Below are 15,902 nucleotides of genomic sequence, written 5' to 3' on the forward strand. Positions count from 1 at the left end.
GAACCAATGTGAGGGAGACCTGTGGTTCTGATCTGTGGTTTATGAAAGCTGGCTGGATATAGATGTGTTCTGGGATGATACTAGCTATTAGTGTGATTTATACAGATGTAGGATTTTCATTTGACCTATATTGTCACAGCAAAATAATCCCACAGCAACAGGATTTGAATGTTTAGTCCATAATGTTTCTTGATGGGTAGTTAGGCTATTAGTTGGCCAAAATTAGTCTATATGAAAAGTGCAATACTGTTAAAATAACCATGTGTTAGTGTGGATTTTCAGTGAATTTATGTAAATCACACAAATCTCAGAAAATTGTCAGCAACAAAAGAGTGATCAAATTAAGATCCTATATCTTTAGGTTAGAGGAAAATAAACAGAATCAACAGGACTGCCAACAAGTCAGCCGCATCATCCATAAAAACGTCCCATTTCAACTCGGTACCACCAAAAAGCATACTGCCTTCTGAACATAACTGCCTCTGGACTGTATAATTTCTCGGGTGGAAAGAAGACTGTGAAAGACAATCAATAATAAGCAAATGTTATCACTTTGGAAMAGGTCAAATGAAAAACAAAACATGGTACAGCACATGATTCCCTATGCAGCTTACCTTAGAAGATATTTCTGGAAGTGAGTTAGCATACAAAGGATGCAAGCATCCGTAAATAATATATTTTCAATGGTCTGCCAGTCTACTGATGAGGAGAGAGGCCTTGCTGTTGGAACAAGGTTAGAGTAATAACAGATTGCACTGGCAGGACTACTGGCAGAGCTACATGCCAGCATAGACTTACTGAGAAAACAGAGGTGGTGACTGGAAAATGACACCGAGTAAGAAATGCAGAACTACCTAACAGAAAGGCAGAGCACAGTGAGGAAATAGTGGTGAGACTGGAACTGGGAGTACTATGAATGGTTCTAAGGTTATATATGTGGATTATTCAATGCCCGAGAACACTTGAGAAAGTGTCTTGCTCTCTGCTCACACCGGCAAAAACTACTGTATGCATTTAAAAGCTAAAAATCGACTGTTTTCGCAACGCCCCAGTGCAGCTCCCCTGTGACAGTGCCTCTCATTGAACCTTGACCAAGCATTGACTTGGGGATTGAATAAAATATGTCACATGTAAATTGCGCTTTACTTTGCCATTCACGTTACACTGTATTAACTCTGTGATAAAGAATGCCTACAGACAGTTAAGAGAGCCTCTAACCCTAAATACCTAGGCCCTCCTTTATCAATGCTGCGTGTGATCATTTCTAAGCAAAGTGTGGGATTTATCAATTTGTACTTACGCTTGAGAATGTGCGTAAATGTAAGCCCACCTCTGACCATACTTACGCTTGAGAATGTGCGTAAATGTAAGCCCACCTCTGACCATGCGTATGCACAGCACCTTGTGGGTGAAAAGTCAAACTGCTAATGAAATACCATCCACCAAATGGAGAAAGGATTGACATACTGGACCAAATCAGAAACTATGAAGAAAATAGATAATACATGAATAGTTTATTCATTTATTTTTTTATAGACACTTAAACTTCTTGTCACTACAGGGGGTGCTGTTTCAACTTCGACATTTTGCGTCTCCAAATTAAACTGCCTCGTACTCAATTCTTGCTCGTACAATATGCATATTATTATTACTATTGGATAGAAAACAATCTCTAGTTTCTAAAACCGTTTGAATTATGTCTGTGGGTGAACCAGAACTCTTTCTACAGCGAAAATCATGACAGGACATGCGAAGGTCWGAAAAKTAGMCTCTGWTCTCYGATCAGTTTAAAYRTCTGTGTGTGCCCTATGGATCGAAATGAACTGCACCCGCCTTCCCCTGGATGTCAGTAACCAATGAGAAGTGGAATGGAYTCTCTACGTATTTCTCAGAGTTTATAAAAGGCAATGGAGTGACATGTACGTTCTTTTGGACGCTCGCCAAGGTGCAAGAGGGGACATCAGAATGGCATGTTGAATAGCTCTTGTTATCGGGCTAAGATATATCCGTCTGTGATTTAATTCGAAATAGGTGTTAGAAACATCATAACGAAGTTATTTGAAACCGATTTATATCAGTTTATGCGAGTATATTGCTATTTTCGGAATTTTCGTAGTATTGCGTTTGAGGATTTGGACATGTGTGTGCCASGTAGCTAKTGTTAGCTGCTAGTTCCGAAGTTGAAGTGGACGTTTTACAACAAAGCAACGATTCTTTTGGACAAAAGGACACCTTGCCCAAGATTCTGATGGAAGCTCGTCCAAAAGTAAGAGCTATTTATGATTTTATTCCGTATTTATGTGGAAAAATGTAAACGCATTTTTCGGCCATTATTGCGGCACTAGTCTGGCTGTAACGCACACTGTATGTCTAGTAACGTTAATTTAAAAATCTAAAATCAGCGGTTGCATTAATACCAATGCATCTTTCATTAGCTGTCCAACCTGTATTTTTTTTGTCAATCTAATCGATAAATAATCGTAAACTTAGGTGCCCTTCCAAGATGGCGCCGGCCAGAATGCATGCAATGTTTTGACTGATTACATAGCATAACCACGATTTGTGATGCTAAATATGCACATTTTCGAACAAACTCTATATGCATTGTGTAATATGATGTTACAGGACTGTCATCTGAAGAATTCTGAGAAGGTTAGTGAAAAATTAATAATTTTGTTGGTGATAACGTTATCCGCGCTTTTTGCCTTGAATCAATGCTGGGGTGATGTTAGCTCATGTGGTATGCTAAATATAACGATATATTGTGTTTTCGCTGTAAAACACTTAGAAAATCTGAAATATTGTCTGGATTCACAAGATGTTGGGCTTTCATTTGCTGTACGCTGTGTCTTTTTCAAGAAATGTTTTAAGATGAGTAATTAGGTAATACACGTTGCTCTCTGTAGTTATTCTAGTCGCTTTGGGTGAGTTTTGTGATAGTGGCTGCAATGGTAAACTGTGATTTATACCTGAAAAATGCACATTTTTCTAAAAAAACATATGCTATAACATAAATATGTTATCAGACTGTCATCTTATGAAGTTGTTTCTTGGTTAGTGGCTATATATATCTTTATTTAGTCGAATTAGTGATAGCTACTGATGGAGTAAAAAACTGGTGGAGTAAAAAAAGTTGTGTCTTTTGCTATCGTGGTTAGCTAATAGAAATACATATTTTGTCTTCCCTGTAAAACATTTAAAAAATCGGAAATGATGGCTGGATTCACAAGATCTGTATCTTTCATTTGGTGTCTTGGACTTGTGATTTCATGAACATTTGATTATATGATATCCCTGTGGCTTTAGGCTAGGCTATGCTAGTCAGCTCTGTTGATGGGGGGGATCCCGGATCCGGGTTTTGTGACTCGTTAGAGGTTTTAAGCTACTAATAGTTTTCTCCTAATTTAAGCCGAATTGAATAATAAAGTCAATTAGAAAAAGAGTGGAATGCAAGGTTGGAGGCAATTTAGTTAAACCAGTTAAATTATATAAAAAGGCAAGACTGAGGCATTGTGACTTGTCCAAAATGGCAAATCGTGCATTGCTGGGGGATCTAGCACAAGCTGCAATAACGCAGGGAGCGTGTTTTCAATGAGCGTGCAGATTTTTTTTTTGCTGAGAGCGACGCTTGCCTTATTAGTAGATTTAGTTTTCCAAGCGATATTTTATTGTATCTCTGCAACCAACTCTCTCCAGTATTAGAAAGGGAGACGAAACGCACCAATGCCATCCCAGTGCATACCCAAGTCCTCTCCAACCTGGGATTTTTGGCCACTGGAACATTCCAACGGGAGAATGCGGATCGGTCTGGCATTTAACAACCAACCATGAGCTGAATATTGCCTGCAGTCCTTCATGGCATTATTTAATTGACCCCACAATACATACAGTTTCTGTACACTGCTGTGCAACAGGCCAGAGTGAAAAGGGATTTCCATACCATAGCTGGATTTCCCAATGTCATTGGAGCAATTGGCTGCACCCACATCGCTATAAAATCACCATCATTGAGCGAATTCAACTTCGTCAACAGAAAAGGTTTCCATTCTGTCAATGTGCAGGTCATCTATGATTCACATTTGGCTTTGTTGAACGTAGTGGCCAAATGGCCAGGTGGGACACATGATTCATTCATTGTGCAGAACAGTTCAGCTGGCCTTAACCTCCAGGAATGAGTTGTTGATCATGGATGGCTTATTGGTAAGTGACTTCTGTTTAATTTGCAAGGTTTTATATAATTTATTTTTAATGGGGCTACCCATTAAAAACATGGCTGACTTCCCTCACAAACCCCTCAAACCAACAAGAGGCAAGGTACAACCAAGCCCACGCACGCACAAGAACAGTGGAGCGCACCATAGGCCTGCTGAAAGGGCGTTGGCTGTGCTTATCTGAGACAGGAGGCACACTGCAATACCAGCCTAGCAAGGTTTGCCTCTGAAATGACGTGCCTTCAAATGCCATTACGTGAATGTAATACAATGTGCAAATTCCTTTTTAGGTTTGCTACATTGCCAAGGATTGCAGTGTGCTCCACAACATTGCAATCAAAAGTGGCATTCCACCGAATGATCCGCCCAGACCCGATGAGCCCATTCCTGACAGGGAGTGTTTCCCACCATCCATAGCCCTGGCACTGAGGACAAGAGTCAAAATCATACAACGGGTTTAGGTATCTGTTCTTCCAAATATTGCAATCAAATTGACAAGGAAAATACATTTACATTGCACCCGAATTTATTGTCTCACATGTTTGACACGATCAACAAGTTCTTTCAATGATTGATTTATCTCTCTCGGGCCGTTGCATACATCCTCCAGCTGCTGTTTGAGTCCAAGAATTGATGTGTTGATCTCTTGTTGTTGTTTCAGGACAGCGTCAGTCAAAACACGCGGCACAGCTGACGCGCTCGCCAAAGAGGACACCCTTCTTGTAGGCCTGGGGCTGAGGGGTCAGGCAAATCACCCACGTGTGTTAAGATTTCATGTTTTGTTATTTTTGTTATATTCATTTTGTTATACTGTATATATTTTATATATTTATTGTCAAGAAAAAATATTTAGATGTGGTCCATATGGTGGTCCACATGGTTGCGAAAATAAAGCTTGACTTACCATCAGTTGGTGTGTCTGTTATTCCTTCAGGGTCTGGGAGAGGGTCTTCAATATCACCATCACATATGATGCCAGAAACTGAGGTCTCTCCAATTATGCTGCCAATGTGCTGGTCCATAGCAGACAGTGAAATGTCACTCTGCCCTCCTCCTGTTGCACTTATATACCTTTTGTGGATCATAATCTTTTGGGGGGCATATGTTTTCAAATCAAACCATCTCTTTTTAATTTCATTAACTGTTCTGCAGTCAGATGAGACAGAATTTACCACAGCTCTAACCTGCTCCCAAGCAATATTTTTTCTCTTATTTGTCAAGCCATTGCTGAGGGCTCCAAAAAGTATAGCTTGTTTTTCTTCCACCTCAGTGATCAAAAGTTCTATTTCTGCGTCCGAAAAGTTTTTTTTCTTTGTCTTCTTTGATTTCTCCATGTTGGCAGGCAAAAATTTGTGACATTTCTTGCAGCTTTAAAGGGTAGGTTTGTGACCATAAATGGTCATTTAGGGCGGTTCTTTATGTAAATGAGACTTCACGTGCACTGGCACAGTGTTTTAGAACGTGTCTGATTCATCAAGGCAAAATACTTACAGTTGTGTGTAAATCAAGCGTACGAGCAATTGATAAATACCAACTTTTTTGTACTTGCGAACATTCTAAATTCTCTTTGTACGAGTTAATTTAGAAGCTTTTCTACACAACATTGATAAATGAGGACCCTAGAGACTATGGCCATTTTGTTCTCTGGTCCCTATCCCCAAGAGCTAACTGGCTGCCCAGAGCAAGGGCAAGTAATGTCTTCTCATTAAAGATGGCATCAGCGAAGAGAGGCCGACTTTTTACTTTCAAAGCTCTTTCCATTCAATTATAATGAGACTGTCCTTTCAAGTGACATGAGGAGAAACTATGAAATGGCCATAAAACTGTTCATATCCACATTCGTATTTTACAGTCCTTCTAATTAGGATTCACATTTCCCGATGGAGGATGTCACCCTGCCCTCTTCACAGCTTTCTATTGTATTTTCACTTTTAACACAGTATTGAGATTTATAGGTCATATGTTTTGACAGAATAGAATTGTAGATACATTTTCACATGCTCAATTGATGCCGACATTTACTATTTCAACTGCTTTGATGGAAGTGTCATACCAGAACATTATAAAATAGAGGAAAGTCCTGAAATATGAAATTAAATGTAGATACACATTGTGAGCTTTCATACTTGTGTATTTACAAGAGCTAAATTATCCTTGCCTCAGTGACTATTACAACTAAATACAGGTACATTTCTACTGCCTTAAACATATACTGTAGACATTCACTTACTCAAACAACAACCAATACGGAAATGAGAACTGTGCATTGGTCAAACTCTACCCTGGCATAGGCCAGGAGGTCAACAACTGGTTAACCAAGATGACCTCACTGGGCCAGAGTGAAGAGTGAATGAAGACTGGGTCTGGCCTGTCCTGCGGTGAGGGAGGAAGCGCCCTCTGGTAGTTAAGGGGAAAAGCTTCTATCCTTCTATCCTGACCGAGTGCAGTGGCCGGGCACCAGAGAATTAACTGTGACCCCACAACGTTCCATAATAAGTCAAAGCTGGAGTGGAGGAAATGAAAGTAAGTGGAAAGTTTCGAGACATAAAAATCATACCACACTTCCAAAATAAAAATCTGACCAAATAAACCAGAGATATATAATCTTGTACAAATCATTTTTTAAACAATGGAGAGAATGACAGAATAACATACACAAGCACTTCATTACAATATACTGTACAAATTTTTACTCAGGACTAGTGAAATGCTATTGAGATCAATCGCCATGGTGACTGTACAAATAAGGTAAAATAGGCAGAATTGCGGCTGATATTTATTTAACCTATCTCTACAATCCACTTAGCCTGAGAAGAGTGTCATCGACCTTCATATGCCACAATAAAAACCTGCTTAGCTAAGGTTAACGACCTTCCATTGAGGATAATAAACCTCCGTGGGAGGTTTACATGTTGTTTACATGTTTTATAGACAGGCAGGCCACTCAATCAGGTAGGTTGGCACTGGCAGGGGTCATTTTCTATCATACAATACAGTTGGTAGGTGTCTGACCCAAGGTCAAAAACACAGTTTAAATTTACCCATGACTCAAATGTCAACACAGGGACAGTCTGGACTTTAAGCCAGACATATTTGGATTAGAGAGAGATCTGGAGCAGGGTTAGATGTGCCACTGACACAAATAGAGCTAGAATTTAGCAAGGGCCCTGTTTTGACACACAAACACAATGTTGCTGCTGCTAAGCAAGTTGTGTGTCAGAAAAACGTTATTTCTGCATTGCCATTCAACACTGGGCGCACACTGGTTGAATCAACGTTGTTTCGAATGTGGAATAGAAGTTGAATTGACGTCTGTGTCCAGTGGGACATGGGAGATTTTGTTCTGGGTGCTAAGTTATTATTGTCCAGTACAAACCGCAGTTTAAGTGATAAGGGCTGAGATCCCAGGATATTACAGACAGCCCTGCATGGGGAGAAGAATTAGAGGGCTTCTTTGGTGCAGCTCCAGAACCGTGCTGCTATTGAGCCATCACAATTTACAGCTTTCTCCCTATGAAGCGCCAGGTAAGACAACATGTCTCAAGAGATCACAGCCTCTCACATCTGGTCAGTTCAAAAACATCTGGACGTAACTCACAAATAATTGCTTCCTCTCAAAAAGAAAAAAAAGATGTGTGCATTATAGAATCATTCATCACCGGATATAGCTCACGCTGCATCCATAGAAAAATCAGTAAAGACTGATTGGACATGTAGAATTGATATACATGCAAGACAATTTGCATCAATACGAGATTTCATATTTGATCAAACCTTCCATACTGTCACGATCGTTATATAAATAATCGGACCAAGGCGCAGCGTGAGTAGAGTTCCACATTTTATTGATCGTGAAACTTCCAAAAAAACAACAAAGAAATAATGAACGTCAAAATACGTAGCGCACAATGGCACTAACACAAAACAATATCCCACATCGCAGGTGGGAAAAAGGACGCACTAAGTATGATCCCCAATTAGAGGTAACGATTATCAGCTGCCTCCAATTGGGAACCATACACACACACCAACATAGAAAGTCATGCCCTGACCTAAAACACCATAGAGAACCCTGAGGGCTCTCTATGGTCAGGGCGTAACAGTACCCTTCCCCCCCCCCAAAGGTGCGGACTCCGACCGCAAAACCTGAAACTAGATGGGGAGGGTTAGGGTGGGCAACTAGCGTCGGTGGCGGCTCCAGTGCGTAGCTCGGATCCGCGTAGCTCGGATCCGCGCTCAGACCGCGGATCCGGCATGGAACCGGGCTGAACGCCGTGCCCGGACTAGGCACCGGCGCAGAGGAAGGCTCCGGCCATGGAGTGGGACTGGATGCCGTGCCTGTACTGAGCACCGGCGCAGAGGAAGGCTCCGGCCATGGAGCGGGACTGGACGCCGTGCCTGGACTGGGCATCGGCGCAGAGGAAGGCTCCGGCCATGGCACCAGCATAGGAAGCTCCGGGCCGTGGACCGTCACTGGAAGCTCCAGGCCGTGGACCGTCACTGGAGTCTCCGGACCGTGGACCATCACTGGAAGCTCTGGACTGTGAACCGTCGCTGGAAGCTCTGGACTGTGAACCGTCGCTGGAGGTTCTGAACTGTAAACACGCACTTCAGGGCGAGTGCGGGGAGCCGTCATAGGACGTACCGGACTGGGAAGGCGCACTGGAGGCCTGGTGCGGGGAGCCGGCACAGTTTGCACCGGACTGATGACACGCTCTTCAGGGTGAGTGCTGGGAGCCGGCACATGACTTCCCGGGCTGGGAAGGCGCACTGGAGGCCTGGTGCGTGGAGCCGGCATAGGTGGCACAGGACTGATGACACGCTCTTCAGGGCGAGTGCGGGGAGCCGGCACAGGACGTACCGGGCTAGGAAGGCGCACTGGCGGGCCTGGTGCGTGGAGCCGGCACAGGTTGCACCGGACTGATGACACGCTCTTCAGGGTGAGTGCTGGGAGCCGGCACATGACGTTCCCGGGCTGGGAAGGCGCCTGGGGGCCTGTGTGCGTTGGAGCGGGCATAGGTGGCACAGGACTGATGACACGCTCTTCAGGGCGAGTGCGGGGAGCCGGCACAGGACGTACCGGGCTAGGAAGGCGCACTGGAGGCCTGGTGCGTGGAGCGGGCACGGGTTGAACCGGACTGATGACACGCTCTTCAGGGCGAGTGCGGGGAGCCGGCACAGGTTTCACCGGACTGATGACACGCTCTTCAGGGCGAGTGCGCTTCAGAATACACCTAACCAACATCTCTCTCCGATATCCCTCCTCCAACTGCTCCATCGACTCCCAGACGGTATCTGGCTCTCTCCTCGGTGCGGCCGAACATCCCTTGTGCCCCCCAAGTTGCCCTTGGGCTGTTTGCGGCCGCGGACCCCGGCGTCGTCGCTGTCCTCCTTTACTCCTTGGCGACTCCCGCCAAGGAAGGGTCTCGCATCCACCTAGTATTTCTTCCCATGTCCAACTCTCCTTCACGTCCTGGGCACGCTGCTTGGTCCTGTGGTGGTGGGATATTCTGTCACGATCGTTATATAAATAATCGGACCAAGACGCAGTGTGAGTAGAGTTCCACATTTTATTGATCGTGAAACTTCCAAAAAACAACAAAGAAATAACGAACGTCAAAATACGTAGCGCACAATGGCACTAACACAAAACAATATCCCACATCGCAGGTGGGAAAAAGGACACACTAAGTATGATCCCCAATTAGAGGTAATGATTATCAGCTGCCTCCAATTGGGAACCATACACACACACCAACATAGAAACACAAAACCTAGAAACTCCCCAGTCACGCCCTGACCTAAAACACCATAGAGAACCCTGAGGGCTCTCTATGGTCAGGGTGTGACACATACCATACAATGCTTACCCAAAAATACAAGTACAACTACTTCCCAATACTTTTAAATACTTGAGGTGTGGTATATTTCACTTGACCAGCTTCGGTAACACTTTAATTGAAGGAGGTATACATAAGGCATTCGTGAAACCAGTCATAACAAATGTATGACTGTTATGTCTTACAACCCTCTTATAACCCTCTTCAAGTAAAGTGTCGACCCTTGTTTCTCATTGGTTCCATTGTACCTGGCAAGCTAAATCAAGTGCACCTCAAGTATTTGACATACTGTATGTACTTGACCCAGGTCAGAAGCTAACCCAGACTGATGGCCATACCATGAGCAAAGCGATGGACCCAGTAGTAGGCGAAGTCCACCGCTAGGAAAGCCAGCCACCATGCTCAGGCAGAGTCCCAGGGTAGTTCCAGTAGACAGAAGTTGTTCCACATGTAGATGTAAGTGGTTATTTCAAAACCGCTTGCAAATAGCCTGGAAGAAAATAACAAATGTATTTAGTTCAGTCACAACTGAATATTACTCAAAATACCTTAAGTAGGGCCTCCCGAGTGGCACATTGGTCTAAGGTCCTGCATTGCAGTTGCTAGCTGTGCCACTAGAGATCCTGGTTCGAGGCCAGGCTCTGTCGCAGCCGGCTGCGACCGGGAGACCCATGGGGCGGCGTACAATTGGCCCAGTGTCGTCCGGGTTAGGGTAGGGTTTGGCCAGCAGGGATGTCCTTGTCCCATTGCGCTCTAGTGACTCCTGTGGCGGGCAGGCTGCATGCACGCTGACACGGTTGCCAGGTGTACGGTGTTTCCTCCGACACATTGGTGTGGCTGGCTTCCGGGTTAAGCGGGCATTGTGTCAAGAAGCAGTGCGGCTTGGTAGGGTCGTGTTTCGGAGCACGCATGGCTCTCGACCTTCGCCTCTCCCGAGTCTGTACAGGAGTTGCAGCGATGAGACTAAACTGTAACTACCAATTGGGGAGAAAAGGGGGTAAAAGTAAAAACAAATATTACAACAACAACAAAAATAATCCCTTAAGTAGCTAGACTGCAAATAGATAAGCACACAGATTCTCCACAATACATTTCAGGTGCACAGTTAGATCATCTTACAGTATACCATTATTATTTTATTTTTTTACATATACAGCCATACATTATCATAAGAGATGCACTTCTGTAATTACTTTTCTATAGAACTCAATGGGCCAGTTTCCTGGACACAAATTAAGCCTAGTCCTGGACTAAAAAGCCATTTCTATGGAGATTCTCCATTGATCATTATTTTCAGTTTAGGACTAGGCTTAGGCTTCCCTATAGCAATTCTAGAAACCTACCAGAAAGTTATAGTTTACCCACGTGGGCATTCTAGAAATGATACCAGCTGACACTGAGGTGACGACATCACTGAATCAGGCCAGTGGGGCTCCATCCTTCAGCAGGCTCACCACCAGCTCTACAACCATCAAGCCCATAAAGAACGTGGTGGCCTGTAGTCACAGCAAAGGAGAACAAATACGAATCAACAGTCCAAGCACAATGAAAACTCCACCACTTCTATGTCTTGTGTTTCCTTGAACGCTTACAGTAACCTCACATGTTTGACTTGGAAAATGAACAAGAGGACATGGTGTAAAAAGGTCTTTCATGTCTTGTGATGCATGATGCTTCCCTGGTGGCTCAATGGTGAAGCTACACAGGGATAGTCACATATCATCTCTCCCTGAGGATTTATTTCAGCTCCAGTGGAGAAGAAAACAGTTGAACAACCCGTACAAATAATATTTGGAGGAACCTTTCATTTCAATAGGTCCCGTTACATCACATGACCAGACGACTACACGTGCACGTTTCGCAAACAACATGTATGATTGATAATAGTTCAGACTGAAAACATGAATACTTGATGTGTCTGAATATTATCCATCCATATATAATAAGTAATATACAAAAGTGGACCATGTTTGTAAAATGTATATACTATGTTCATGTAACAAAGGGAAAATATTTTTTTTTTTAAAGATGCTGTATAAACAAAGTTATTATTTTGTCCTCCGATTAGGGCAATTTTTGGATAGGCCAAAAAACAAAAACATTTATGTCTTCATATGGCTAAAGTTATTCTATTCTATTATTTTGTATTCCATTCTATAAGTATGCTACATACAGTATCTGCTGCATTAGGTATTACGTAGGCGTGGAGTATGCAAGAACAGAATGAGAGGTACTTACTAGGAAATTACTAGAGGTTACCAAAAATGGTTTCCATCATGCCATAATTGTGACTTCAACAGTGTGTTGGACCTGTTGGCTAGTCTTAGGAAATGACCATGTCACTCCTGTGATTGACCTGACCTGGTCAACTAAACCTTCATCTGGTCACGTGACTGCACCCAGGGAGTGTGTGTGGAATGTGGATCGCTAGGTGTAGACCTGGAGGTGGAATAGGATGTGTGTGTGTGTGTGTGTGTGTGTGTGTGTGTGTGTGTGTGTGTGTGTGTGTGTTGGGGCGATCTAGAGGACCACGAGGGACCGACGATCACACGCTACACTCCAACATCTGGCAGAGGACTTGACGGACTGCATTTAACAAATGGGCTCAGAGCACAAGCACTCTCTCTCCAAACCCACTGAGAGAGAGATTATCATTTTGGATTCTGGCTTGAACGTTCCCTCTTTTTCTCATGTCTAGAGTATTGTTTTACCTCGTCAGGGCTGTGTTCTTGACAACGTTCCACTTTATTTGGGAAGGAATTCAGGTTCTCATGCCATGCGAAAAAGGGGATGCCGAGGGAATGGGGTTTTGGACTTTAAAAAAATCATTCTTAATGTGTTTGTTTGACCTTCACAATCACTGTGTTTACTCTGTGTGGCATTTTCCTCCAAACAACAGGACAAATGAAAACAAGTCTTATGAAGGCTGTAACATACTTTGGGTTTGTGAAAATTGTCAAGGGAGTCTTTAATAGTTTTATATAAATCTCTGTTTTTGGTCTTAGATCTTGCAAGGCAAATGACATTGTGGAACAGATGTTGGTATTATCCCAAATGGGGCCATTTTTATCAGGCTGTAGATGAGTGATGTTAGCCGCGGGTTTGTGATGGGGAAGACACAAACCCTGTACACTCTCTTATGAAAGTATGTCTACTTTGTCCTAAAGTAACAGGTAGAATGTATCTTGTTGTAACTGGATAATCAATTAAACTATGGCAGGAATTAAATCGGACAAGCAATGTTTATGCAGTGTTTTTATTTAAAAACAACTTATTTACATACTGAGCTATGATGATAATCACGCTATACAGAGGTTCAACTGACCAGCGGCTTTTGTAGAGGGACAAGTAATGATGCTTTGTGGGTGACAGTTGTTGATGTGATCAGAGGGTCCCGAGTTTGAGCCCAGATTGAAACAAGGAATGGGACGGAAGCTAGTTTGCTCCTGCAGAAACAGGAAATGTAGATTATAATTCACAGACATTTTTGTAGGTGTTGATACATTTTTCGTAAGGGAAAATCAAGCATGAAATTTCAAAGTGGAAATTACAAACTTCAGAAGCCTTTTTTAACCTCATATACACTGCCAGTTTTACATTTCCTGCAATGCATGAAAGTTATCCTGCAACAGGGTGATCAAATTAAGATCCAACACCTGTACATACAGCCAACCAAATGTTTTTGACACTTACATGTAGGCTATCCTACACAGACTAGTGCACAGAGTGATGACTACATCACAAACAACATTCAGCACCGAAACAAGCGTGACACACCCATGCAAACATCACATACAACTCTGTAACAATACTGTAGTAAATGAGGTTGTTTCATTACAGCTTGTTTGGAGCAGGATTAAGACACTGAGGAGTCCTGCTGTTTGGATAATTGTATTTTCTCTATTCACATGGCTTTATAGAAGCCTGTTAAAATGTGAGCTTTATCCCTCAGATAATAAACGTGTTGATTTTAGGATTTCGCTAAACCTTTATAATCCAGATGTCACAATAAAAAGTATTGGTGTGTTCTGTTCTTTTGCACTGGGTGCTCTTGAGTCAAAAGTGGTCCTAAAATACAACATTATTTAACCCTCCTGTTGTGTTCGTTTCATGTTAATTAATTCTGTGTTCCCAGTCCAAAATGACTGCCCCATTATAGCTGATTACAAATCCAAAGTAATACATATATTATCACCTAATGTTGTGTTAGATCTTTTTATCAACTTAAGTTCTTGTGAACATTACACGTTTTGAACTTCTATTTGCTATTTATGGCCTGTAGACCTCGTTGACCTGAGCTCATACAACTCATTTTTGAGTAAAGAAAAGCATAATGTATGGATTATTTTGACAATAACAAATACTCAGATGAAACATAATATTGTGCTATTTATCACAGACTACTTTGTGTCAAAGTTTAACAAGAACTCTCTCCTCCTCACCAGTGTCATGATCAAAGATATGATCAAGAGCCTCATATACAGTATATTGTTTGGTCATTGTGCTGCCACAGAATGAATTGTGAGCAAGGCCTCAAAAAAGCTTTATATACCAGAGCTTCGAGGAAAGTTATATATATTATTGAAACAATGTTGCGATTGTTTGTGAGAATGCTAACAGGTGTGGTTCCTGTGGGGGAAAGATTCTATTGGGGAAAGGTTCCCGTGGGGGTTGCCATGGAAGCCAAGAAGGGGAGTGAGGTGTGTGTGTGTGTGTGGTGTTGTGTGTTGTGTGTGTGTGTGTGTGTGTGTGTGTGTGTGTGTGTGTGTGTGTGCGCGTGCGTGCGTGCGTGCTTGCGTGCGTGCGTGCCACGACATTCAAAGTCCTGAGGAGGGTGAACGAGGTGGGTTACAGATTACAGCTTCCCTCTGATTACCGTATTAACCCCTCGTTCCATGAGTCCTCTTTCAGGCCGGTGGTGGCTGGTCCACTCCAGGAATTTGAGGTGCAGGAGGTCCCTCCACCCCCTCTGGACATCGAGGGGGTCCCGGCGTACTCTGTTCGTTCCATCTGGATTCGAGGCGTCGGGCAGGGGCCTTTAGTACCTCGTGGAGTGGGAGAGGTGCTGGTTCGGGTTGCGGATGTTTTGGACCCCGAACTGCTGCGGGAGTTTCACCGTCGCAGGCCGGATCGCCCTGCGCCTCGCCCTCCGGGTTGTCCCCGAGGCTGGTGTCAGCGCGCCGCTGAAGCCTCGCGTCAGGGGGGGGGGGGGGGGGGGGGGGGGCACTGTCACGACTTCCACGAAGTCGGCTCCTCTCCTTGTTCGGGCGGCGTTCAGTGATCGACGTCACCGGCTTTCTAGCCATCACCGCTCCATTTCTCATATATCCATTTGTTTTGTCTTGTTCCATTACACACCTGGTTTTCATTCCATAATTACTGCATGTATTTAGTCCTCTGTTCCCCACCATGTCTTTGTGTGTAATTGTTTATTGTTATGTGGATTATGTCAGGCGCTTTACTTTTGCTATGTTCCATATTTTTGGCACATTATTGTTCTTATGTGCTGTCATTTTTGGACTGGAATTTAAGTGTGCCTGTTTATTACACTCTGCTCTCCTGCATCTGACTTCGCCTCCCGTACACACCCCTGACAGTGCGTGCATGCGTGCGTGCGTGTGGGTGGGTGCTCAAACACACATGCATGTGGGAGTCTGGGAGAGGAAGTGTGTCCATCTGATGAATGGGCATGTGCCTGAACCCAATTTTATACACTAATTGTAGTCTCACACATTCATTTCTAATGACCGGTCATGACCGGGAACACCATAGGTGTACAAAAGTTATATAAAACACCCAAAATGTTGATGAAAATCATCAAAAAGTATTTTGTCTGTTCAGATGCCCTGTG

The 15,902-nt window shown here is 43.4% G+C and overlaps 1 pseudogene; it reads right to left on the reverse strand.

Annotated features, from left to right (window-relative positions):
- LOC111965152 (alkylglycerol monooxygenase-like) overlaps window positions 1-15,902 on the reverse strand; it is a 43,183-nt pseudogene that overhangs the window by 26,814 nt on the left and 467 nt on the right.

The sequence above is a fragment of the Salvelinus sp. IW2-2015 genome, linkage group LG6.1 (assembly GCF_002910315.2).
Source record: "Salvelinus sp. IW2-2015 linkage group LG6.1, ASM291031v2, whole genome shotgun sequence".
NCBI lineage: Eukaryota > Metazoa > Chordata > Actinopteri > Salmoniformes > Salmonidae > Salvelinus > Salvelinus sp. IW2-2015.